Here is a 25,335-nt window from a genome sequence, read left to right as displayed (position 1 = left end):
TTCACAAAAGCTAAGGGCTTAAAAACATCATTCCCAAAATATGTGCCTAGGTCCTCTGGGACACTGCTGCCAACTCACAGGGGTGCCAGCTGCAGAATATTTTAAAATTTCAAAGGAAATGGACAGCTGTTGAATACTATGGAAACTATTAGCTCTAAGCGGTTCAAGTTTTAGTATTAGATTGCACTGTATTTCTTTCTATGATACCTTAGTTTTGCAGAGCTGGGAGTTTGGCGGGTTACTGTGATAACAGGCAAGAATGTGGTGAAAATCAGTGTGGAAAAAGAAATGAGGATGGCGATGTCTAATATAATCCTACAGTGTGAAAGGCTGTGCAGGGCCCAATAGTCACCCAAATCTTTCTAGTAAGCAGTGGCAGTGATTTAAGAATGAAATAAAAATGTTAATTTTTCTTGTTCTTGTTTTTTATTATATTTTCAAATGTTGCTAAGTTGCTAGGTCAACATAGTTCTTAAACTGTTTATACCCAATTACTTCATAAAGGGAACTCTTAGGCATTTCTCTTGGCTTGGGGTGCTGTGAAAAAGTTACCAAGATGGTAAGGGCTGACTTATTGCATCTTCTGTGTAAAGCTTTTTACCAAGGAAAGGAAAGGCTGAGTAAGGGTGAATGAACTGTACATGTTCAATAGCGAGGGGAGGTGGAACCACCCCCAAGGTTATTTTGATCCCTGCTAGCCAGCACAATGGCTGCTGCAGCAGATTCTAGACAAAGTTGCTGCCTGGCCAGTATTTGAAGAAGATAAATTATCGGGCTTCCCTGCTTTCTCAATACCTTTTTATCTTGGGGACCTTTGTGGGGCTTATTGGCTCTTTGTCATGTGCCCTACAGCTTACGTTTGGGGGCCCAGTTATGAGGTCCTGGGCAGTGTGGCTTGAAGTGCCATCGTGGAGACAATTGTCAGAGCACCGAGAGGTGAACTTGGAGTGGCAGAGAACACTTACTTGTCTTTCTTACATCTGCCATTGTTTTCCTTTCTGAGTAATTCCCACAGAGCCTGTTTTCTAGGGACTGCAAGCCTGCTTCATTTTAGGGTTTTTTTTTTATTGCATCCTGCTAGTTAGTAGATCCACCTAAGAATGCAGTGAGCACTGAAAAAATATGTGTAGAAGGAATAAATAATATTTTTGAAAATTGTCATTTATGACATTAAAAATTTTATAAAACAGGAAAGAAAAATATCACCAATATTTCTTTCTCAAAACTGCTTTTAAAATTCTGAGGTAGGTAAGCCTAGGCTTTTGTTCCTAAGAGTCTTTTTCTTTTTATTTTTTAAAAAATCCTCACCCAAGAATATGTTTGTTGGGGTTTTTTTAGAGAGGAAGAGGTAGAGGGTAAGGGAGAGGGAGAGAGAGGGAGATGTAGCAGAGAGAGAGACAGACAGAGAGAGAAACAGTAATATGAGAGAGAAACATTGATCGGTTGTCTGCCATATGCCCCCCAACTAGGGATTGAACTTGCAACCCAGGTATGTACCCTCACCAGGAATCGAGTCCACAGTCTTTTGGTGTTCTGGATGGTGCTCAAACCAACTGAGCCACCCTGCAAGGGCGAGAATCTTTTCCTTTTTATGCAGTTGCTCATAGTAAGTTATCCAGTTGTGTATCCTTTTGTCTCCACTTCTAGGAGGTAGTGTAGCATAATGACTTAGAACTAAGCTTTGGTCTCAAATGAGGTTCTAGTCTCAGTGATGTGTTGTAGGGCAGAGGTTAATTTCTGGGTCTCGGTTTCAACAACTGAAAAATGAGAATACCTACTTTATAGACACTGTGAAGTTTTAATAAAATATTTGTAAAGCACTTATTATAGTGCCTAGCACATACTAGGAACTCAATAAGTAGTACATTGTTATTAATATACTAGGGATTGAACTTGCAACCTAGGTATGTACCCTCACCAGGAATCGAGTCCACATGGAAATTAACATTTCCCTTTTGCCATACTGTCTTTGTGGCCATATTTGAAATAACTGCATGATATTCCATCAAGTTGTATGCATTCTTATTTGTATAACTCTTCATCTATTATTACACTATTAGGTTGCCTCTACATTTACACTAGAATAAAAGCATTCTGCAGCAAACTGTTACTCAGTCAGCGGACTTGGTAAGTGCTCACAATGTGCACCGGGACCTTTGCTTGGCATTGGGAGCACAGACTGCAGAGTGGCACAGTCCTGGCCATGACAGGCCCCCAGGCTGGGAACAGAGATGTGTACAAATCACTCTTATCTTGTGGAAAATGACATCACTGTCCAAGTTACTGAGAAAGTGAAAAGGAGAGAACAAAATGCCTGACTCTGCCTGGAGAGCTTAGGGAAGGCGGGAGAGGGTATAGAACGGGGTTATCAAACTCATTTTCACTGGGGGCCTCATCAGCCTCATGGTTGCCTTCAAACAGTCGAGTGTAATTTCAACTCCTTAACAGTTAAGGAGTAGTTGCAATTATACAGTTCTAAAATTATTTCGGGAAAGTTGGCTTTGAAAAGAGAAATGGCATCATCTGCTTAGGTTTAGAGCTTGTAGGGGGCAAGGTGGAAGCAGAGAGTTCAATTAAGAAGTTACTAAGGAATCCAGGTGAGGGATGGTGTGGTCTAGACCAGGTGGGAGTGGTGGAGGTGGGAAGGAGTGCCCGGTGTGGAGGAAGCACGCACAACTCGAGCTGCCGGGTTGCGTGTGAGGTGACTGAGAAGGAGAGGAGTCGAGGATGGGCTCCTAGGTGTTTTGAGTGACTGGAAGGGTGGAGTTGCCATTTCCAAAAAGAAGAAGGGATATAGGAAGAACAGGTTTGGGGAGAAAATCAGGAGCTGAGTTTTGGAATATGCTGTGTTTGAGATATGTATTAAACAGCCAGGTAGAGATGTTCAATAGGTAGGTAGATGTAGGAGTCTAGTTTGTAATGGAGTTATAAATTTGGGATGTGTCAAACATTTGTGGCATTTATAACATGTTTTTAAAATTTGGTTAGTTATTTTAACCATTACTCCCCTTATATAGAATTCTGTTTGGGCTATTTATTTATTTATTTATTTAATTTATTTATTTTTCCAGAGAGGGGAAGGGAGGGAGAAAAAGAGGGAGAGAAACATCAATGTGTGGTTGCCTCTCACACCTTCTACTGGGGACCTGGCCCACAACCCAGGCCTGTGCCCTAACTGGGAATCAAACTGGCAACCTTTTGGTTCGCAGGCCTGCACTCAACCCACTGAGCTACACCAGCCAGGGCTTTCTTTGAGGGTTTTTTTTTTTTTTAGTCCAAATAAACTTCAGAGTTACTTTGTAAAAAATTTTTTACACAATGGGGCAAAAGTTGGTTTACTGTTTATATAGAAAATAATACAATAATAAACTGTCTTTTGGGTACTCATAACTGTAAAACTGCTTTTGCCCATATATATGAAATATATGTGTATATTTACTAGAAAACTAGAAGTCTTTTGAGAAGACTTGGCATCTTTAAAATGGGTCTTTGTGTCCAGTATCACATTATGTTTCCCCACGTAGTTTTCCCTTTTTTCTCCTAATAAGGGTTCATTCTTTCTCCCCACATGTATCACACACACTTCTTGATCATATAATGTCCAAGTGTTATATACTTTTTGTTAGCACTGTTAGTAATCCCTTTTTTCACTGGTATTTTCATAGGTTTTGCTCTTATAAAGAAATTACTATACATTGATATATTTGGCTAATTACCAAACTTCTGGCACTATAAATAATATACTACTTGATTTCTTTGTTTTGTTTTTTTGCTAATAGACTCATATCACCTGAAAATAATAATTTTGTCTTTTTCCTTTCAATATTTGAGTCTCATTTCCATGCATGCTGAGAAAGGAAATGGTAGATGCAAGATGGGTAAAAGTAAGGAGGCAATTAATACCTAAAAGTCTAATCACAGCTTCCCGCTTTTGTTTTGTTTTTGCTTTAGGCTTGTCCTAATTATTCTTTTCCTTGCCCTTTTAAAAATTCACTTTCGACGGATTTTTTTTTGAGTGCCTAGAGCTTATCTGTGTTAGATTTGTGAGCGTCCCTAATGGTTTTGGTGTGGTGTATTTGGTTTCCAGCCATTTTGTTCTTCCATGGACTTATTCGGATTGCTGGACCATTACCGTTGGAGCAAAGCTCTTTTCCTGCTGAATCAGTATTTAACTTTCATGGATACAGAAAAAAAATTAAGCCCACCAGAGAGTACATAACCAAGAGATTTCAATCCTATAATTGGATAAAGCTCTAAGGAAAATTTAAAATTGAATAGCCTATTTCGCCAGTTACCAGCACAGTAAAAATGAATTTATACTACAAGTATTTTAAAAGAATTATTATATGATTTATAAAACAGTTGCTTTTGAAAACTTTTATTTTCAAACTAAGATACTACAATTCTGCAAATTTGAAAATTATTTTTGTTTGAGAAATCTTTCTAAATACAAACCTGTTTCACTTCTGCTGTGAACTGCAAGACAGAAAATGACTTGCTGATGCACCATAAATTTCTATAATGCTTTGCGATAAATATTCAAGTTAACTTTCAAGTTCTGTTTTTTCTGTTTGTCAAGTTAAGCTTCTTGTGACTTTTGTCCCTGAAGTAGCAGCAGACACCCTCTGAAACGCTAGCACTTTGTGCCACCAATGATAGATTGATTCACTTGAAAGCTTTTAATTGGCCTGCATCGCCTTGCTTAAATAGCCAAACACCTGCTAGGCAAGCCCTGCGCATGTGAGTGGGGCTATATGTTCCTTTCTTTAGTATTTGCAAGGCTGGAGCACAAAGACAGCGATTGTTACCCAATAAGCGGTAGTCACACACTTCTACCAATCGCCTTAGGAGGGCTGGTTACCATGGAATCCACCATCTGTTCACTCCCCGCCGGAATGTGATTATCCTTGCTGGGCTGTGAAGTGGGGGAGGCAGGGGAGCACGTGCCGCGAGGAATTATCTGCAATGGACTGGGTTAATGGGAGGCTAGATCTGGCTCGCTGGAAGAACAAGTGAAGGGAGTTTGCTTCTACCATTTGTGACTTCTAACCAAGAGGAATAAATCCAGCTTTTATAAGGTGAGTAACCGTGGCACTGTGTATCCGGAGTGTACTATATTTGGTGTGGGGCATTATCTCCATGTGGTTCGAGGAAAGGGAGCTATCAGCTGTTCTGGAAGAAACCTCTAGTGTTATACACTTCTGTTTTATTGATTTTAAGCAGCTCATATGCCTGTACAAGTACATGTTAATGTTGGAAAGATGAAAGAATTATTCTTTTTAATCTTTTACAATTTTTTTGTGCCCGTGAAAATGTTGTATGTCCTCTGAAAGTGGCAAAAAGACAGTCATTTTTCATGGTTTCTCAGAGTGAATTATACTGATAATTCTTTCTGAAATACGCCCATGGCCACGTGTTCAATGTCTGTTCTTCAAATAAGAAAATGTCTCAGGTCAGGTCAGGGACATTTGTAGGTTATGATTTTTAATGAATGATTACTGTGGCCCATATGACTGACCTACCATCCCTAGGCCATGTTTTGAAATGCGATGTTTATGCAGTTGTATTTTGCAATGCTTTTGCACAAGTTTCAAGGGCCTCTGAGCATGTGGAAACAATGTGACAGGGCTGTAAAGGCGGTGGGCCAGGAGGCAGGCAGGCAGGCAGGCTCACTCATAAAGGAAGGGGCAAAGCTAGGAAGATCTGCTTCTGTTTCAAGGGCTTCCTTTGTTTTCCTGTTTCAACAGCCCCTTAAAATGTGTGATGCATATTGTAAGCAGCAGAAGGAGATTTTGGAGCTAACAAATGGATGACTGACATTTTTCTGTGTGGTTAAGAGGTTGGTAGCTTGAACAAGGGACTTCTATGTCCTTTGTAAGGCAGCATTGTGTCCCCTTCCTCAAAACAGTGTCCTAAAATATAAGAGTAAAAAACAAAAAGAGTGCTGTCTATACTCTGGATACTTCTTTTGTGTAAGTTTTCCTGTCATGCAGACCAGAGTGCCAGGGCTCCGAGAGTCTAGCGGTCTGCCATTTTTATTTGCTGTAGGAAGGGCTGCAAGGACAGGCTTCGCTCGTGCAGCGTGAGTCCTAATTGTGCTGCTCAGCTGTCATCTTGGACATTCGTGTCAGCGGCTGCTCAGAGAGCTAGAAGAGGGCATTGTGAACAGACTCCACTTGTTTTTCTTTTTTAAATGGTATTATTAAATTAGATAACCTGGTATTGGTCAAGGACTCATGTTCTTACTTCAAGAACAGGTTTTTAGAACTGTCCATGTGGGTTCTTGGTATTCATTGTAGTTGACTGTAAAATTCTTATTTGGGGGGCTTACTGGCCTATATACAGTATTATCATTATTACTATTTTAAGTTTTTTTTAATATGCAAAATTAAATTGGGTATATGCTAGTTCTAAAAAGCATATTTTTCAATGACAGACATTCTGTCTGACTGAAAATTTCCTGAGCAGCATCTGTAAAAAAATTTGAAGCTAAACTTGTATTATTGGGATGAAATCATCACCCATAAATGTCAATCATTCATAAGCAATATAAGTTTTGGAGGGAAATGAGATACATAATATTTTAAAAAAAAGCAAATGTGCAAAAGCCCGTGAGTGAATGGGTGTGAGGTGTGTGAGCATTTGTGTGCTGGGTTGCAGTTGCTTAAACAGTTGAGTTAGGCTGGTAAATGTGTACTCTTCTCAAGTTCTCTAGTGTTTGTGAATTTCCTTACTAGTTTTATTGTTACAGGGTTAAAGTTTGATCGTGTATTTTTAAGTGGGTGTTTGTCAGTTTACTCCAGTGTTTTATGGATATTGACAGGAGCTCATTTATTTTCACTTTTAAGCATATTGCTTCATATACTCTTCACGTTTTCTGAATAATAAAATACTAATGCCATAAGATGTTTGAGATATGTTGAAAAGACGTTGGTCCGGAGCCACTGACAACAAACTTAGGGTTACACTTTCTCGAATCAGTGAAGAGGCGTGAGCAGCAGGGGCAGCCCCTGGAACACCTGTGACCCCAGCCTGTGTTCCTGGAGGTGAGGAGTGCGCGGCCATGTGATGCTGCTCACCAGAAGGGATGTGGCTTTCCGAGCTGCTGTTTCTCACTGCTTGTGCTGAGGTGTTCGCTTCCATCCACAAACACTGTCAGTGGTAAGACCCACCACCGTGTGTCTACAGCCTCATGGTAACAAGTTTAGAATATGAGTTCTCGGGTCTGCTGAGGACGAGCTGCTTTCTGATTCTCACCATGCTAGTCTGTCACAGTGGGGAAAGGTGCTAGGTTTCAGTGAGTTCCGAGATTTCTCCCAGCTTTTCAAACTCTTTGATGGCTTGATGCTTTTCCGCCCTTCAGTACAACTTTAAGATTTTACTAAATGACAAGTTTATATTTGTGTTTGTAAATATGTAAAGCTACCCTTATTCAGAGCTATTTCTTATAAGAGTGTTACATAGATGACAAATCAGAAACTCTGAATTAAGTGCCTGGAGTGATTCAAATTCATAACAGTGTGAGTAGACAGCAAATTGACCCACCACCAGTTCAGTGCAAATAGTCAGTTTCTGCCTCTTCCTTGACACATGATGCTGGAATGCTGCCTGACCTGACTTAGAATTGAACAAGCGGACCACAGAGCTAATGACCAGCTGTTAAATCTTACATTTTTCTTCCTGTGTGTTTTATTGCCACATTCTGCCTAACCTCTAAATTGAGCCTTTCTGTTTGCTTTTGGGATGCAAATTTATAATCCATTTTTTTGAACTTAAGCATATTTGGTCACTGTGGTTCATTTGGCCCATGAGCTGTCTGCACTGTTAGAATCATCTCATTTTTAACTCCCTCATTTTGCAGAGAAGAATCCGAGGCCCATAATGATTAAGCATGTTGTCCAGGTTCACAAAACTTGAATTGCAGAAACAGCTAACGTTGGGTATTGCATGTTGAATGCAAAGATATGGGGTAAGGTCAACTGACTTCCTGCATCGTCGCCCTCATGAGGTGCGGAGCTGTGGATGTCACCCTAGGTCTCAGAGACAGGCTTTTCAGGGATTTGAAGGGAAGGAGACGCTGAGGATGCTGTCGTTGCTGGTGCCGCTACATCCACATGTCTGTGGGGTTGATGCTGTCATTCTACATGACTTTTAAAAGTAGATATACTGAAAATTGCCCTCTCCCACCATTCCATATTGCCATGGTTCCAAGAAAAATGCTTAGAATGAGTTGATTTTGTGCATTAGTAAAATTTTGCCTTGCTGTGTTAATTATAGGACTACAGGATGTGAAGTCTACAAAGTGTGCATGTGGATGATGTACTCACCCAAAAACTATATACAGGATTCCTCTCTATAGGAGTAGCCATATATTTGACTGTCAGCGGCTGTTTCTTCTGAGATACATCCTCTTCTATTTTTATAATTGCTCCCATGCCTCCCTGTAAGTTGAAAAGGCAGACTTTCTATAAGTTGGCAGTGAATGGGTCCATGTAGGCAGCAGCAGATCTTTGGAACAAATTGGTGTAACGTATGTACTTCTTTCTCACTTGGTTTAAGCCCAGGAATGGCTTGATGGGCTTGTATGAGGGTGTTTAGCAGTACCCTATTCTGAGAAAAGTTCCATATTTTGCAAATAACCCCCACTCCCATGGGGCTAATTGTTCTGTGGTAACAAATGTTTCGAGTTACTGACTTCCCCTATAAACAGTGTTTCCTTCCTTTCTTCCTTCTTGTCTGCTTAAATCCTGTGTTCTTTAAATTTTTTTTACCAGTTTCCCGGTCCTGAACTCATGTTAATGAAATCGTGTGACAAGATATGTTCCCATAAGGCAAACAGATTGAATCTCTTGGATTTTTTAGATCCCCATTATATATTTCTGGATGTTTATTTTCACATAATTTGAAGATCTGTAAGGATCATCTCATTTTTAACTCGTTTTACAGAGAAAAATCTGAGGCCCATAAAGATTAAGGAACTTGTCCAGGGTCACAAAACTTGAATTGCAGGAACAGTTAATGTGGAGTGTTGCATGTTGAATGTAAAGATATGGGGTAAGGTCAACTGACTTCCTACGTTGTTACTCTTCGAAGGAGCAGAACATTGGGGTGTCACCCTGAAGGCTGGCAGATATGATTTTCAGTTTGTCTCAAGGGAGAGCAGCTAAGAAAGAGGATTCTCTCAATAACCAGGGTCATAAGAAAAACAGATCCGTTTCTCATTATAAATGCCTATACTTTAAAAACTTAACTGCCAAACCAACTAGATGTTTGTGTTTGTTTTCATGTTCTCTCTCTTACATCCCTATCTGTAGGAGAAGTAAAATGATGATGAGAATATTGCTTGGTGCTTGTGGAGCCCAGAGCAGGTGGGGCGGTGGGGTGCTAAGGAAAGACAGCCTGAAGAAGGAATATAGTTCCACTCTAGGGCACATCTGTCACCTGCATAGTACATCCCTCTTGTGGGTTAATGCACCCTCTTCCGTGGACAGTGTTAAATGAACATACAACCTGTGCTTGCTTACCCGGACTCCATTTCCTCTGTTCCCCTCACCCCACGGATCTGCTCCAATTCGGGAGCACCTTGGACCACCCTACCAGCTATGGAGACATTTCTCCTTTGGTTGTTACTATTATCAGTGTTAACCTTGCATTCATTCATCCAATATTTATTGAACATTTTACTCTTTGCTGGGCTGTGTGACCAGTGTCAGAGGATAAGGCACAGCACACAATGGGCAAGGTCTTTGGTGAAACTTAATAAAGGACAGAGACATAATATACAAACGAGGGAACTGTGTAGTTTCAGGCGTGAAGACAAAACATGATGTAAGAGGGATTTGGGGGCAGCAAACTATAGAGTGAGTCATCACAAAATGCTTTTCTGGGAGGTCTCATATAAACTGAGACACACGTGCTAAGAATCCTGGAGTAGGAGTGTGTTGTTACCTCCTTCACTCTAGTGGACAGTGAGGAAAGCCTGTCAACAGGATTGTTCAAGTTCAATTAATGCTGCAAAACCATATCACATGTTGCCCTTTCTTTCAGGACTTAATACTGAATGTATGCTCTTTTTCAAAATTGGAGTTTAATGGGCTAGCATGGGGAAGGCATTTCAGTACAGTGGTTAAGAGCACAAGCAGACCTAGAGTTAGTCCCACCGCATGTACTGGCTACCTGGAGAGTCTATGCAAGTTACAAGACTTAATCTCTCGACACCTGTTTCCCCAACTGTTACTGATATTAAAGGAGGTGATATTCCCAAACCCATTTAGTGCTAAAGATGATGGTGATCATTGTGATGTTCTGTAAGAGGCATCAGTAATAATCTAGTGAACGTTAAACTCTTTGCTACTGTTGGCAGTGAAAGCCTAGCCAGTAAAATAATAGTAAATAATAGTAAATAGTAAAGCCTACTATTATTTACCTTCTCTCTATAGGACAAAATTTTTCTCTGATCTCTCCCATTTACTCTCTCCTCATTCACATTCATTCATTCACCCCCCACATTAATCTATTCAACAAAATTTTAAAAAAATCATTGAGGTATGACTCACATGCAAAAAGCTGTACATATTTAATGCATACAATTTGAGTTTTTGAACATAAGTATACACTGGCAAAGCCATCCCCACAATCTATATCATAAGCATATTCGTCACCTCCTAAAGGACTTTTATGACCATCTGCCCTTGAGACATTCTAGATGAAGAACATGATGTGGCCTGTGCTCGTTGCACTCAGGTAACAATCTGTTGACCTATCAGTCGCATTCCTGTGATTGTTGTCACAGTGGAGGAGGGTGCAGAGGACAGAGGAGCAGGTAATTGACTGGGCAGGTGAGATGGGCTGAGAATTCTAGTCTGAGGCAGTAAAAGCAGGGAGGTGTGGTGGGCCTGGGAAGTGCTAGTGTCTGGGTGCAGAATTTGAGGTAAGGTAGGGCAGGATTTGAGCTTTTGGGTTGCATAGATGTTTTTACTGTATCCTGTAAAGAATGAAGAATCTTTGAACAGTTTTAAATATTCAAGGAATAGATCTTCAATTTTGTGGTCTAAAAAGATAACTGTCAGTTTAAATGATGCAAACATTGGAGGGAACAATATCCAAGGTAGGCCAAATTATTCTTCTTTATCATCTTCATCTTCTTCATCTTCTATTTCATCCACAGCAGGAAGAATTTTTCTTCTGTCATCACCACCACAACAACTAGATCATCTTATTCCTTTTTTAATTTTTAAAAAGTTTTAATGAATTAATTTACTTTTAGAGAGATGGAAATGGAGGGAGGAAGAGAGGGAGAGAAGCGTTACCATCAACGTTGTGGACCTGTCCCGAAACCCAGACATGTGCCCTGACTGGGAATTAAACCGGCGACCTTTTGTTTCACAGGCTGGCACTCAATCTACTGAGCTACACCAGCCAGGGATTATTCTTGATATTAAGATTCTAAAATCAGAGTATCAAGTAAAACTTGCATAGTCACAAAAGTCCTCGAGAAATCCCTTAGAAAGGCATAGCTTTAGAAATCAACTCTTTCATTAAGTCCAACCCAAGGTCTGTTTTCTCCCAGGGTTGGAAGGGGCTGCTGTTTCTGTGCTTGGGCATGAGATGAAATAATCACTTTGTTTTCATTTAAGTGTCATGCTGTCTGAAATACAAAGCAGCAGCAGGTTCATGATTTCTGTTTCATTCCTACTACAGGGCACATGAGCATTGGGCTCAAGTTGCCTGAGCAACTTAAACTGTTGCACCTGCGTTTGTGAGCTCTCTTCTACAGCTGTTTTCTATGTCTGCAAAGCATATTATAGTTCAGTTTGAGCAAGTTTAAATGCATTTCTAGTATAACTCTATAATTGCCATATAAACTTTTAGTGTCTTCTATGTGTCAGACAATGCAAAGTACATTTATCATCTCATTTAATCTTTAACAAACATTTGGAATTAGTGGAATTTATCTTTACTGAACACATAAAGCTCTTGCTATGAGATATTCAAGTCATAGTATGTTCAAGTTCATTAATAATTAAATGTTGAGCTGGAATAAAAACCCTGATCCATTTTGGCTTCAGCCCTTTATTCTTAGCGATTATGCTCAGTTTTCTTTAATTAGAAAACCGTTGCCTTAACCTAGGCAAAAATATAATATGAAACTTAAATATTGTAGTAGCAGAAGTAGAGAAATGATAAAATGGAGTAGAGAGATGAAGAGGGAGAGTTGAGTTACTATCTTTGAGACGCTCTTAGCAATTGTCAAAGAGCAGGAACATGACATTTCACAAAGGAAGGAACACAAATGACTAACTAATACATGGGGGAAAAGTTTTATATAACTGGCAATCAATAAATAACATCAATATCCCTTTATTATTGGCAAAAATCTCTTGAATGCTTATATTTTGGATTGGCATCCTTTGCTTCAGATGACAATGTAACTTGATACAACTTTTTGGAAAACAATTTGACAATATGTATTGGGTTGGCCAAAAATTCCGTTTTTGTTTTTGATTTTTTAAAGATTTTATTTATTTATTTATTTATTTATTTTTTAGAAAGGCAAGGGAGGGAGAAAGAGAGATTGAGAGAGAAACATCAATGTGCGGTTGCTGGGGATCATGGCCTGCAACCCAGGCATGTACCCTGACTGGGAATTGAACCTGCAACACTTTGGTTCGCAGCCCGTGCTCAATCCACTGAGCTATACCAGCCAGGAAGTTTTTTTTTTTTTCTTAAGATGGTTCTAGTAGTACTTAGTTGTCTTTAACTTCACTTGAAACAATTTTGTTAGACTGTATTGAGACAGCTGTCATATCAGTGTGCATTTTAAAAACCCTATCAAAATTGTTGAATTTTTGTGTAGCCATTTTACTATTGAAGATGGCAGAAAATAAGCAGCATTTTTGGCATATCATGCTTTATTATCTCAAGAAAAGTGAAAACTCAGCTGGAATGCAAAAAAAGACTTGTGCAGTGTGTGGAGAAGGTGTTGTGATTGATCAAACATGTCAAAAGTGGTTTGTGAAGTTTCCTTCAGAAGATTTCTCACTGGACAATGCTCCATGGTCGGGTAGACCAGTTGAAGTTGATAGTGATCGAGTTGAGACATTGAGAACAAGCAGCATTATACCATGGGGGAGATAGTCAACATCCTCAAAATATCCAAATCAATAAAGTTATTGGTAAAAATGAAAAGTATGCCTTTTATGGAAAAAACAATACAAACTTTTTGGCCAACCCAAAATTATTTTAGTATTTTGTTGCAATGAACAAAAGAATCCCACTAACAGAGAAAAGAGAAATTCCTAGAAACAATAAAAAGGTATCTTCCAGAGCCAAGGGGCCAGTCAGTTCACCTGGCCTCGCTGGAGCCTGAGGCAGGGCTGGCGTACTCTCTTTCCCTCAGACTGGCAGTGTCTGCATCTGCGTGTGGATGGCGGAAATCATGGCCACTCCAAATCTCAATTACACAGAAACCAAGGACCTTTCATTTTATTGGTGTGTGTGTATTGTCTTTTTGTCTGAGTAATACTAATTCTCTCTATTCATTAGAAAGAGGCATAGCTCCTTCAACAGTAAGCTGATCTCAAGGTTAAAACTTAGTTTAGTATTTTCTGTAAAGCTAATTTCCCTTAAAAAATTGGAATAGGCATAAAAATATTGCTGTACGTCATTGATAATATAGATCTTCCTTGATTTCTTTTTCTGTTTTCTGATCATTGTGTACATGGAATTTCTTCTGTGATGAACCACTTGTAGACTAAGTTGGATGAGTGCATTGTGCCCTCAAGGGCCCGGACACCCTGGGGGCTCCGAGTGGAGTGTTCCCGACTTCACGGTCACTTGGCCTTAGCCTTCAGGTATCTGTTGGTTCTACAGCATTTGGGACCTCTTGGTCTCTGTTAAAGTTTGTCTTCTTGTCATAGAAAATTGTCAGAATAGTAGTTTGTTGTTGTAGTAGTTTGTTAAGGCCCTAGGGACTGAAAACGATAATGTGGCTGAAGGAAAATGAGACTACAGGTAGGAGATGGTCAGGACTTGCTAAAAAATTCCCAGGTGCCTAGGAGTGTGCCATATACACTATACTGAGTCCCAAGTAGGGGCTCAATAATTCTTTGTAAATAAACAGATAAAGCAATTTAGAAGGGATCTCAAATTCCTAGTTTTCTTTGACCCACCCAATGCTTTTGAGTTTTAAAATTTAAATTAAAAAAATCATTCTCCAGTTTGCCACAAGTAACTCTCAATTTACCCATATGTGTGATTGGCCTGGATACTAAACACATGAGCCTTTGCTACCCTGTGTAGAGGATAAAGATCCACCAAGCTCCACGGACAGTGAGCTGTTTACTACTATAAGATTATCCATCTTGCTTTCTGCTAGTGACTAGTGTAGAACCTAAAGTTTTAAAAGGCTATATGGGCATTTGGTAATTCTTAGTGTAATATTGAAAGCCTGTTTTCTTCCATGATTATTGGCAAAGTTCACAATATATAGATTGCTGGAATAATAATTAGAAAATTTCAAGCAAACCAACTTATAATTTATCAAGTACTGGTTATCAGTTAAGGCCTACAGGATAGAAATGGGATTAAAAAAACTAGTTCTCTTTTTATTCTTAATCTTATCTCTTACCAGAAAGGCAGTAACTGAGATAAAATTGTCTAAAAGTTTACTGAAATCTGGATCCACTCTTAGATCTAGATTTCTTTCTTCGGGACTTTCTTTATTCCAGGAATATCCTTTTGAGATTGATTCAAAAAAGGAAAGTACATGATGAAGTGTGTTATCATCTGTGGGACAAAAGGCAAGAAATAGGTACAGCGGCTGATTGGCAAAGAGAGGATGGTGGTGTTGGTTATATTTAGGGTATCTTTTTCTTTCCACATTTGGAGTTTGTCCTTTAACAATATCTGGGCCCACAAAAGGCCTAAGCAGCTGCTGGGACTCCAGCAAGCTGTGCGTGCATTAGGGTCCTGGGGGGAGGCAGGCAGGCATTAAAAGAAATCTGCATGAGGCAGCTGATGAGAGAGAGAGAAAAGTTCCTCTTCTCTCTCAAGTTAGTAGCAAGACTGGATGTGCTTTACCCTTTGTCTGACCTGGCAAGGGCACAGCCTAAGCTTTATTTTCTTAAAGCCTCAGAGGAGCCTTTTCTGGAAGCTCCATGATTATTTCAAAGTTGGAAAAAAACAGTAGTTAGGTTCCTGTGGAAATTTATGAAAAGAAAACATTTTTCTTGACTTCTCAAAATCAGTGATTGATAGAGGGAACATAGTTGGGGAACACACTTTGAAAGCGCAGTGGCAAGAGATGAGGCTGGAAAGGTAAGCAGGGCACAGGGCGTTCAGGCCTTGTGTGGAGTTTGGACTTCACTCCAAGAGCAGCAAGCAGCCACTGAGGACGCCAGCTGGTGAGGGAGGGACATTTCTGCCGACCATAATGAAGTTTGCAAATCTGCCTCAGATTTCCTCACTGCAGACCTGAAATAAGATTTTTTCCCTCCACCGTTAGCTGCTCAATGAAATCTCACTTATTCTTCAAGATAAAGTTGAAACTTTCTTTCTTCACTAAAGGAGATAGCTTCCAGACATGGAAGTGAGAACATGAAGCTGAAAAGGGAGATTGGTACTGGAAATAGATGCTTCAGAATCGCCTGCCTAGTGGAGGAGTTCAGCCCCCGAGTGAGTCGGTGGTCCAGCGTTGGTACTGAAGGAAGAGAAGGCAAAGGAGCAGTACAGGCAGTTGAGGGTTTCTGGTAGGGAATTCATGAGCATGGGCAAGCAGATTGGGGCACAACCCAGGCAGCTTGGCTGGGCAGCATAAATCAATGGCAGAAAATGTTCTAGTTGTAGTAATTTTTATTGTGGTAAAGAAATTTGCCATTGTAGCCATTCCTTACATTTACAGTTCTGTGACATTAGTACCTCCCCTGGTTCCAGCCCCATCACCACCATCTGTCTCTGAAACCCTTTGATCTTCCTTGACTGAAAGTCTGTGCCCATTAAAATGTTGCTGTCGTAATTTGCTCATAATACATGGCAACCTCACACTAGATGCCTATGTGTGGACATTGTCATGATGGGGATAGATGAAAGAGAGGCAGGTGAAGGGCACTAAATTGCTGGAGAAAGCATCTGTAAAGAGTGACCCTGAGGTGCGGCAGGTGAAGCAGAGTGACTGATAGGAGGGGACTGAGCAGAGAAGAGAGATGAACATCCATCGTTTGCCCAGCATAATGTTAAGTGCCCTGTATATGCTCTCTAATGAAGCTATCATGAAAGCTAAGGATGGGTTCACTTAAGAGTTTTGAGTAGGAAAGTTATAAATCTAGGTGGTAGCAAGATGAAAATTGTATTTTAAATCTCTGAATTAACTACTTAATGGTGTGAATATGATTTACTTACAGGGAATACATAGCTCTTCCAGTGTAGGCTGGTTACTTGACATTCATCATGTAGAATCCAGAGGAGTTCTCTAAAAATAATAATGGTCCTAATGAAAGAAGAAACAGATATCATATTTATCCATCAACGTTGTTTCTGCTTCGAATTTACATAATGTCAAGTACCCTGGATTAGTATAAAAACAAAATGAGATAAAAGGTACACCAAACCTAGAGAAAAGCGGACCTCGATGGGGGAAAATGCCAAAACAGAAGAAATATCTCCAACTAAAACTGTGTTTACCCCTGAACTGTGTATGTAAACAAATGAAATGAGTGGTATGGTTCAGGATATCTGTATAGATAAGGTCAGGCACCCTATAAATCAGGGCATGGGGATCAATTCCATCATTGAGGTTAGGAAAGAGTGATTTCATTTTCTGGGATCATATGCTCTATTAGAAGAGAATCATTAAAGTCAGATAACATTTGAAATACAAGGTTTCTTCTACATCCGGTACCCAAAATATACAAACCATCCCTAGTCACATGTCATAGAAGGATGCGTAGCTTTCCATGGGCTTCCGAAGTGGCCATGGAGCGATGGAGTTGAATTAGAACCCAGAATGGGCAGCAGTTTAAGACTGTGTCGTCGTCCCTCCAGAAAACCCCAGTTGGAGAGTCACTATGTGCTTTAACTGTGCTACATGGTTAGGACTTCAACTGAACATCTTACTAAAGAATTAATATAAAAATTTACATTAAATTTACATTTAAATTTAAGAATAGAGATTCAGGAATAATAGGCTTGCTTTGAAGATCTGTATAAAAATAGTTGGGTACAAAAATCTCCAAGCGACAGGGTTTACCTGGCATGTAGTCAAGAATTTCCAGGCCTCACTGCAGTGAGGCTTGCAGACATGCAAAATGAAAATTATGCATCAGTTGGGTTTGTTTTTTTTTTTAATTAAACTGTGTTCTTTAAGCCAATAGGGAGTTTTAATACCAAATTGCTACTTAATTTTATTAGGTTGTTATTAGAAGACTAAAGAGTGCGGAATAGGTTACGAGTCAGATGAGTTTCATTCCATGAAAATGGAGAGAGTGCCTTTCAGAAAGCAGCGCTGGAGCCTCAGTCTGAGGGCACCTGGCTCTGCTCAGAAGTACTTCGGTTATTTTTCCTGCTTCTCATTCTATCTGAGCCAAGTGAAATATTGGCGTTCACTGGGTATAATCGTCCTGTTATTACCAAAGGGTGTATTAGTAAATAATTAGTAAATAATAGTAAAATAGCAAAGCCAACTTTGCCATTTGTGCATGGAAGTTTTCAATTACGTGATGAATGGTATGCCATTTAGATACAAAATGTGGCGCAGAGAGCTTAGTCCCCCGCCCCATACCACCTTTTTAAAACATTATAGATTAATGTATTTTAAATCAGGGGCACAAGTTGCAGATTTTTCTTTCAGATGATTTCCATTAGAACTGGTATAAACTATTGAAAATAATACAGATAGCCTTTAATAAAAAGTAAACTAAGTTCAATATAGAGAAAAAGCAAGTGGTTACAAAATAGCATGTGGATGCTTGGCAGAACTTTCTAAGTTCCTTATTCAACAGAACTTGGAAAGAAATGACCTGCTCTGCCGGGAGCAGAAGCCTGAGAGCGAGGCGACGGCCCACAAGTCTCCAATGCACAGGGCGTTTGGGGAATAGCTGGGAGTTGGTTAGCATGGATTTCAGATTATCTTTCAGGACTGATACCTTTGACAAACAGTCTTTTACTTAAGTAACTAAATTACCTGAACATTTATTTGAAAGGGCCTTTTAATTACACCACCGTAAACCTCTATATTCACAAATGAACATTTTGGGGGGGAAATAATTAGGTCATTTTTAACTTTTCAAGAGTTTTCATTTTTTATATTTTATTTTTATTTTTTGTTCATTTTTTTTCAATTGCAGTTTACATTCAATAGTATTTTATATCAGTATCTGGTATGTAGTATAGTGGTTAGATAATCACATACTTTACAAAGTATTTCCTCTGGTATACTTCCTCCTGTACCCACCTGGCCCCATACACAGTTATTACAATATTATTGACTGTATTTCCTATGCTGTACTTTACACCCCCATGACCATGTTGTAACTACCAACCAGGTCTTTTAAATACTTTTACCTCATTCACCCAGTCTCCCAATCCTCCTCCCCTCCTTTGTGTGGGTTACGTGAACCCTCCTGTTATAATCAAGTCTTGGTTGCTATTGGCCTGCCCATGTGTGGGGTCAACCATCAGGCTGGCTGATTGTGGGGATGACCCCAACCACAGCATATAAGCTCCTGTGCAGGTACTGGCCACACAAAGCAGAGTTTGCCTCAGCAAAGTCTCGTGCCTGCCGAGATCTCCCTTTGGATGTGTTGCTTGTGAAGCTAATCGTACCCTGCTCTGATGTTGTTGTAAGCTCGTCGTCATCACTGGGTGTTTTGGTTCTGGGACCTCTTGGGAAGGACTCTGGTGCAAAGCAATGTCAGAAGCTTCCTGTGACTGGCCCTAGGCAACCTGTTTGTAGATACAAAGCAGTCCACAGTTTGTGGCTGCCTCTGCTGGGTCTGGGTGTTCTTGGGAAGGACCAAGCTGCCACCAAGGCTGGCTTCCATTAGCACCAAACCCAGGAGCAGGTCAGCAAAAGGCCCAAGGCACCCAGAGATCCATCTCCATCTGCCTCTGCCTGTTGGCTGTCTGTTAGGTGAGCCTCACTGAAAGAGCCTCTGGCAGTAAGCAAATGGTATGAAGCAGGTTTTCAGTGACTCACCGGGTGGGGGGTGAATGGTGTTCGCCAGACTGATACAGATTCAAACTTGGTACCAGTGCTGGGTCTGAGGCCACTCAGCCAAAGTCCCAGGGTTCACCAAGGCTAGCTTCCTCTTGCTGGGTGCCCACAGACCACTGTGGTGCACAAAACAGGGAGTCATCGTGGGGAGGCCAGCAGAGATTCTCAGGAGCAAACGGACCAAGATTTGGCTGTGTGCAGGAGGTTTCTGCTGCAGCAGTCAGGCATGCGAGGGAAAAATGGCCCCTGTCCTTGAGTCATGCCACTTAGTCTCTCCCAGATTGTGCTCGGACCTTCTGGAGAGTCCAAGCGTGGCAGGGTAGGGCTGCTGGGAGTTGAGAGGGTGGGGCTAATGGATTTCCTGTGAGGGCGTGGCTCTAGTCAGGCTCTCGGGAAGGAGAGGGGGCAGTGGCCCTTGCCCCAAGTCACTGCCAGCCTCTAAGTCCTCCGGAACTTCTACACCAGGGCCCAGGCAGCTGATTCCTCTGAAGGACCAAGAAAGATGATGTCTGCAGGGTGGGTGAGGAACTCAGCACAGTGACTCTGGTGTCTATCCCTTTTTCTCTGAGCTACCCTCCCTCCACTGGAACGAAGGCTGAGTGTCAGCGAATGAGATTTTGTGTGCTGGGCTTTTAAGAGGGCACCTGGGTTTCTATCAGACTGTTCTCTCTCCCTGGCCCACAGCATCCCTGCAGATTTGTACAGCCAGATGTTATATTAGCTTTTACACCCAGCTCTGGTGTTCTGGGCTCAGAAACTGGTGTGGGGTGGAGATGCCTCACTCTTCAAAGGAAGTCTTTGTGTCTCAAGTGGACATAGGTAACCAGGTTCTTGGTGATGGTGGATAAAGAATTGAACCAAACACCCAGAGAGTTTATTGTAGAGCAAGGGAGAGCAGATTTATTAAGTAGTAGTACAGTCCACAGAACATGGGAGCAGGCCAACTCTGAGCAGAGATTGACCTCAGGGGCTGGAGGGATTCTATTATAGGGCGGGTCTTTCCTGGATGGTTTTGGCAGGGTACATTGCACATGTACAAGTAGTTGTATTACTTTAAAGCTACTGTGCGTGTGGTCTCCCATGATTTTCTTTGATTGGCCACCAGGGAATGGGGTCACACAATGTTAATTTATTATAATGCTATTATAATGAAGCAGGGGTCATGTAGCATCTTTTGCACAGGTGCATTGACGCGTCACCATGATTCAGTGCTTTTCCAGAAAGCAGGAGCAACCAGTCTTAGAACATGGTCTCTGTCCTGTATCATTGTCCTTTATCTTAGCCTAAGGCTTAGCCTTAGCCTTAGCCTTTCTCTCCAGAGTTTCCTCCTTCCTGACTATCTCCTACCTCATGTGCTGCTGAGATATCCCTCTGGATTCTCAGCACATGGTGCAGTTCAGCCCTTTTTGCATGTCTGCCCTTTGACGTGGCTTCTGTAAACCCTTGGTTATAAGACTTCTAATCAGCTACTCTTCTGTTGGTTATTCAAGTCAATTGGTTTATATATAGCTGTAATTCCAGTTCGTTCTTGGGATGAAGTGAGAGTAACTTTACTTTGCCGCTATCTTGGACCTCTTTCCTTATTTTTCAATTATAGTTAACATTCAGTCATGATGTAGCTTCTTTATATCCTAGGTTATAGGAATTTTATTCCACTCATTTTCATGTGGTTCTTCACTGTGATTACTCTATGATTTAGTTGTAATTTTGATGAGATCGTGGGAGGAGGCGAGCACAATGTTTACCTATTCTGACATTTTGACAGGAAGTCCATCATGATTTTTTTAAATCATAGGAATCAGATACAGTGAACTAGTGATTATCTCTACTATTGATGGTGAGAAAGGCAATCGATACACCAAAAATTATTTAGTTTTGAATTTATGCTATCCAAGACAAACCATTCATTTCATTTCATAGCCTCTTGACTTTTTAAAGAATAAATTACTTTTAGCCCTGGCTGGCGTAGCTCAGTGGATTGAGCACGGGCTGCGAACCAAAGCATCGCAGGTTCAATTCCCAGTCAGGGCACATGCCTGGGTTGCAGGCCATGGCCCCCAGCAACCACACATTGATGTTTCTTTCTCTCTCTTTCTCCCTCCCTTTCCTCTCTAAAAATAAATAAATAAAATTAAAAAATGTCAAAAAAGAATAAATCACTTTTACTTGCTGCTCATTTTTTAAATTTAAGAGGTAATTCATATACAGTAAAATTCACCCTCTTTAGGGTATAGTTTTGATTTCTGAGAAATGCATACAGTCATGCAACCACCACCACAGTAAAGATACAGTGGGGTCCCATTAGCTTTACAAATTCCCACATGCGTTTTTGTGAGCAACCAGTCCCTGCCCAGGTCCCTGCAGCCTCAGATCTGTTTCAGTCCTCTGCAGGCTCACTTTTCCAGAACTTCTCATGGAATCCTGTCTGTGTAGCCTTTTAAGTTGGCTCCTTTCTAACGCGCATATGAGTGCCCTTGACTCATTCTTTGTGATTGCTGAGTGCTATGCCTTTGTATGGATTTAACATAGTTTGTTTACCCATTTGCTAACTGAAGGACAATTGGGTATTCCCAGGTTTTGGTGATTGTGCATAAAGCATCTGTAGACATTCATGTACAGGTTTTGTGTGAGTGTTGGTATTCATTTCACCTGGGTAAGTACCTAGGCGTGTGATTGCTGGGTCACAAGGAAATGCATGTTTAAGTTTATGAGAAACGGCCGTGGCTATAAGTGAGGAGCCTGGAATTTCCAGTCATGAGTTGGTGGTAGATGTTGAATAAAATTGCAGATCATCTACTTGTGGACAATGAGGGTCAATGGTAATAGTTATAGTTTATCTTAATTAAAACTTTCTAGCTGTTAAGCATGTTTTGGCTTTTTAGTTTTTATCCATAAAGATTCAAAAGTGGATTCTATCTTAATTTATTGTGTAAAAGTGAACTAAATTTCTCAGAAGCTATTTTACTAGTGTAATTGGCAAAGACTTTTACCCTCTGAAATTTAGCAGTCCCTTCTGCAAAAGGCTAATAAATGATTATTCCTTGCCTTACCTGTGTCATTCCTTTTACAGAGAGAGGTTTTTTTCTGTAAAATAGTGATGAATTGTTATTACCTTGCAGTGAGGATTTAATGAAATGCTGCATGGAAAGTGCTTAACGTAGCACCTGGCACAAAGTAAGCGTTAGCTATAAAAAAAAAGAAATGGGATTTGTTTGGAAACCAAACTCGAGATTATAATTTAAACATTGCTATCAAAGCTTAGGAAGTACAGAGGTTGGGCCATTTTTATGACAGGAAAGCGTTCTGCTTTTTACATTAGTGAAATTTGCCAAGGTTAAGTGGCCTTGGAATCAAATATAAACAGTTTTCCTGCAAGAGAGAAATTTTTTTTAATCCTCACCTAAGGATACATTTATTTTATTATTGATGAGAGAGGGGGGGGGGGGGGGGGGGAGAGAGAGACAGAGAGAGAGAGACATTGAGACATTGATCTATTGCCTCCCGTACGAGGCCCAACTGTGATTAAACCTGCGACTTAGTTATGTGCCCTCAGAATCGAACCCGCGACCTTTTGGTGTATGGGATGATGCTCCAACCAACTAAGCCACCCCGCCAGGGTCTGCTGCAGTAAAATTTAAAAACATGGGTAGAGTTTGTGAAGGAAATAAAAGACAATTCAGTTTTCTTCTCTTTCCTTGACTCCTTTTCTCTAAAGTCTGTTTTTTAGATTATTTTTAAAACTTATTCATGCCTAATATGCAAACAAATTTATTAAGAATTATGAAGTTGATAATGAACCAGCAGTTTCACTTCTGGGTATCTATCAGAAGAAACCCAAAACACTAATTCAGAAAGATACATGCAGTGCATCCCTGGGTCCACTGCAGTCAGCCTTAGCCTTATTTGCAGTAGCTAAGATATGGATGTGACGCAAGTGCCCACCAATACACAAGTGGACAAAAAAGTATGGTACATTTGTACAGGGAGTACTACTGTGCTGTTAAAAAAACAAAGGAAATCTCACCTTTTGTAAAAGCATGGATGGATTTAAAGGGTATTATGCTAAGTGAAATAAGTCATAGGAAGACAAATAACATAATTATAACTTATATGTGGAATCTAATGAATGAAGTAAACAAACAACAGAAGCAGACTCATAGATACAGAGAACAAACTAATGGTTGCCAGGGGCGTTGGGGGGCTGGGTAAAATTGGTGAAGGGATTAAGAAGTACAAATTTGTGGTTACAGTACAGTCACAGGGGTGTAAAGTGTAAAGTACAGCATAGGAAATGCAGTCAATAATATTGTAACAACTATGTGTGCTGCCAGGTGGGTACTGGAAACATGGAGGGAATCACTTTGTAAAGTATATGATTGTCTAACCACTATGCTGGACACCTGAAACTAATATAAAATAATATTGAGTATATAGTGTAATTGGAGAATAAAATTTTAAAAAAAGTATTGTCAAGTTGATAACCCCATTTCCTGATGAGCAAGTAGAAGCTACAGTGCGTCCTCTTTGAATTTATGCATAAGCCTCCCTCATACCTCACCCTGAGCCTTGTCCTTAGCAGGTGAGCTTCCTAAGCGGGTGCAAATGGCCCAGAGCATTAGGCCATCAGTGAGTGAGTGCAGACTTTCAACAAGCAAGCCTCTGTGCCGGTGGTTCTCCTAGTGTAGTCCCTGAAACACAATCTGGACCAGCAGTGTCAGTGACCCCTGGGACCTTGTGAGAAATATAAATTCTGGGGGAGATGGGACCAGACAGTGTGTTAAGTGCCATACAAGTGGCCTGAGCGACATTTTGATTTTATAAATATTTAAATTGACATTTTCTCATTTTTCAGGGCTCTGAGAAAATTATCAAGTACTGATTAAATGATATAAGGCTTCTAAGATATACAGAAAGGAGTAATAAATATTTTATGAGTTAAACAACGTTCTGAAATAACATATGGAACTTGGTTTCTTGAGGAACTTTCATGAGTAGTATTTACTTACTCTGCAGTATTGATTCACCAAGGTCAATGACTATGGCTAAAATGGAAAGTGTTAGGAGGAAAAATAACATTTGAGATCACTTAAAAGGACATTGTAACATTTAAGCCTGAGAATCCTGATTCTGTAACCTCTGTACCCAGTTAAAGTGGAAGCAAACTGTTTTCGTGTAGGCTTTTTTAGACCATTACTAATGGTTAAGGAATTAGTCTATAAACCATCCTATTCCCAAATGTATTTTTGGTGCATTTGAGGCTTCCGTGTGCCTCCGTTGTTGTTTGTTTTACTGTAATATATAGCAGTCTCTCCATCCTCATGTACTTGGTCTCTTGAAAACGCTGCAACAGCCCTTCCTCTGGGAGGTGTGGCATATTATTATGCATGAGATTGTTTGAGTAGTGAGGTCTGAGAATGCCTTGAAGTACAAAGTCCTCCGCTCAGAGCTCCTGGCTGATGTGTGTGATCACCAACTTACCAGAGGCTTTACAGCCAGGAGTGAGATTTTATCACATGAATTTTCAAAGAGGGAGGCCAAGTATTTTTTTATCAAACCAGAGTGGACTAATTATCAGTATATGTGAAATCATGTCCACAGATCAAGGTAAGTAATTTCATTTTTCTAGTGTATCTTTCTCCTCTGTTTTTTTTTTTTCTTTTCCCCAGATGTGTGGGTCAGTTTATAATACGGCACGCTGAGGGACAGTGAAGTGGCAGTTTGGTTTTGTTTTAAAGTTCAGAATCAGGTTCACATTATTTTTCTGCTTTAGTATTAAAAATATGTCCTGTGTTCATGTGGTCTGGTTTTCTAGGAGGCTTCTTCTGGGCTTGTGATATACAAATTTAATAGTTCTGTTCCTCTGACTCATTTTTAGTAACATTTAGAAAAGTTTGAAAGTTCAGTCACTGAAGGGAGGAAAGCAGAGAAAGAAAGCAAGTTTTCATTTTTCCTTCTGCTTCTGGTGTTGAACAAATCCCAGAAATGTTCCCTACTAATTAATCCCTTTCTAGTGCGGTGCTTGGAGCACGGTTCTGTTCAAACAAACAAAAATGTCCCAATCTTGGCTTAGCAAAGTTCAGGGGAGTGGGTGTGACTTGTTTTTCCATGGAAGATAACATTGTAGA

At 40.3% G+C, this 25,335-nt stretch overlaps 1 protein-coding gene across 2 annotated transcripts in view; it reads left to right on the top strand.

Moving 5' to 3' along the window:
• Positions 1-25,335, top strand: part of FGD4 (FYVE, RhoGEF and PH domain containing 4) — a 211,972-nt gene that overhangs the window by 90,220 nt on the left and 96,417 nt on the right. Inside the window, exon 1 of one of the 2 annotated variants that reach the window (XM_028531948.2) lies at positions 4,521-5,078. The exons of the other annotated variant lie outside the window; for it this stretch is intronic. The gene's annotated coding sequence lies outside the window, so the exon portion shown is untranslated. Of the gene's footprint in view, positions 1-4,520; positions 5,079-25,335 lie in introns of those variants that run through there. 2 annotated transcript variants of the gene reach the window in all.

Source organism: Phyllostomus discolor, chromosome 2, assembly GCF_004126475.2.
Source record: "Phyllostomus discolor isolate MPI-MPIP mPhyDis1 chromosome 2, mPhyDis1.pri.v3, whole genome shotgun sequence".
Classification (NCBI taxonomy): domain Eukaryota; kingdom Metazoa; phylum Chordata; class Mammalia; order Chiroptera; family Phyllostomidae; genus Phyllostomus; species Phyllostomus discolor.
The sequence above is the reverse complement of the archived record's forward strand: the minus strand, read 5'-3'. Positions and strand labels throughout refer to the sequence as shown.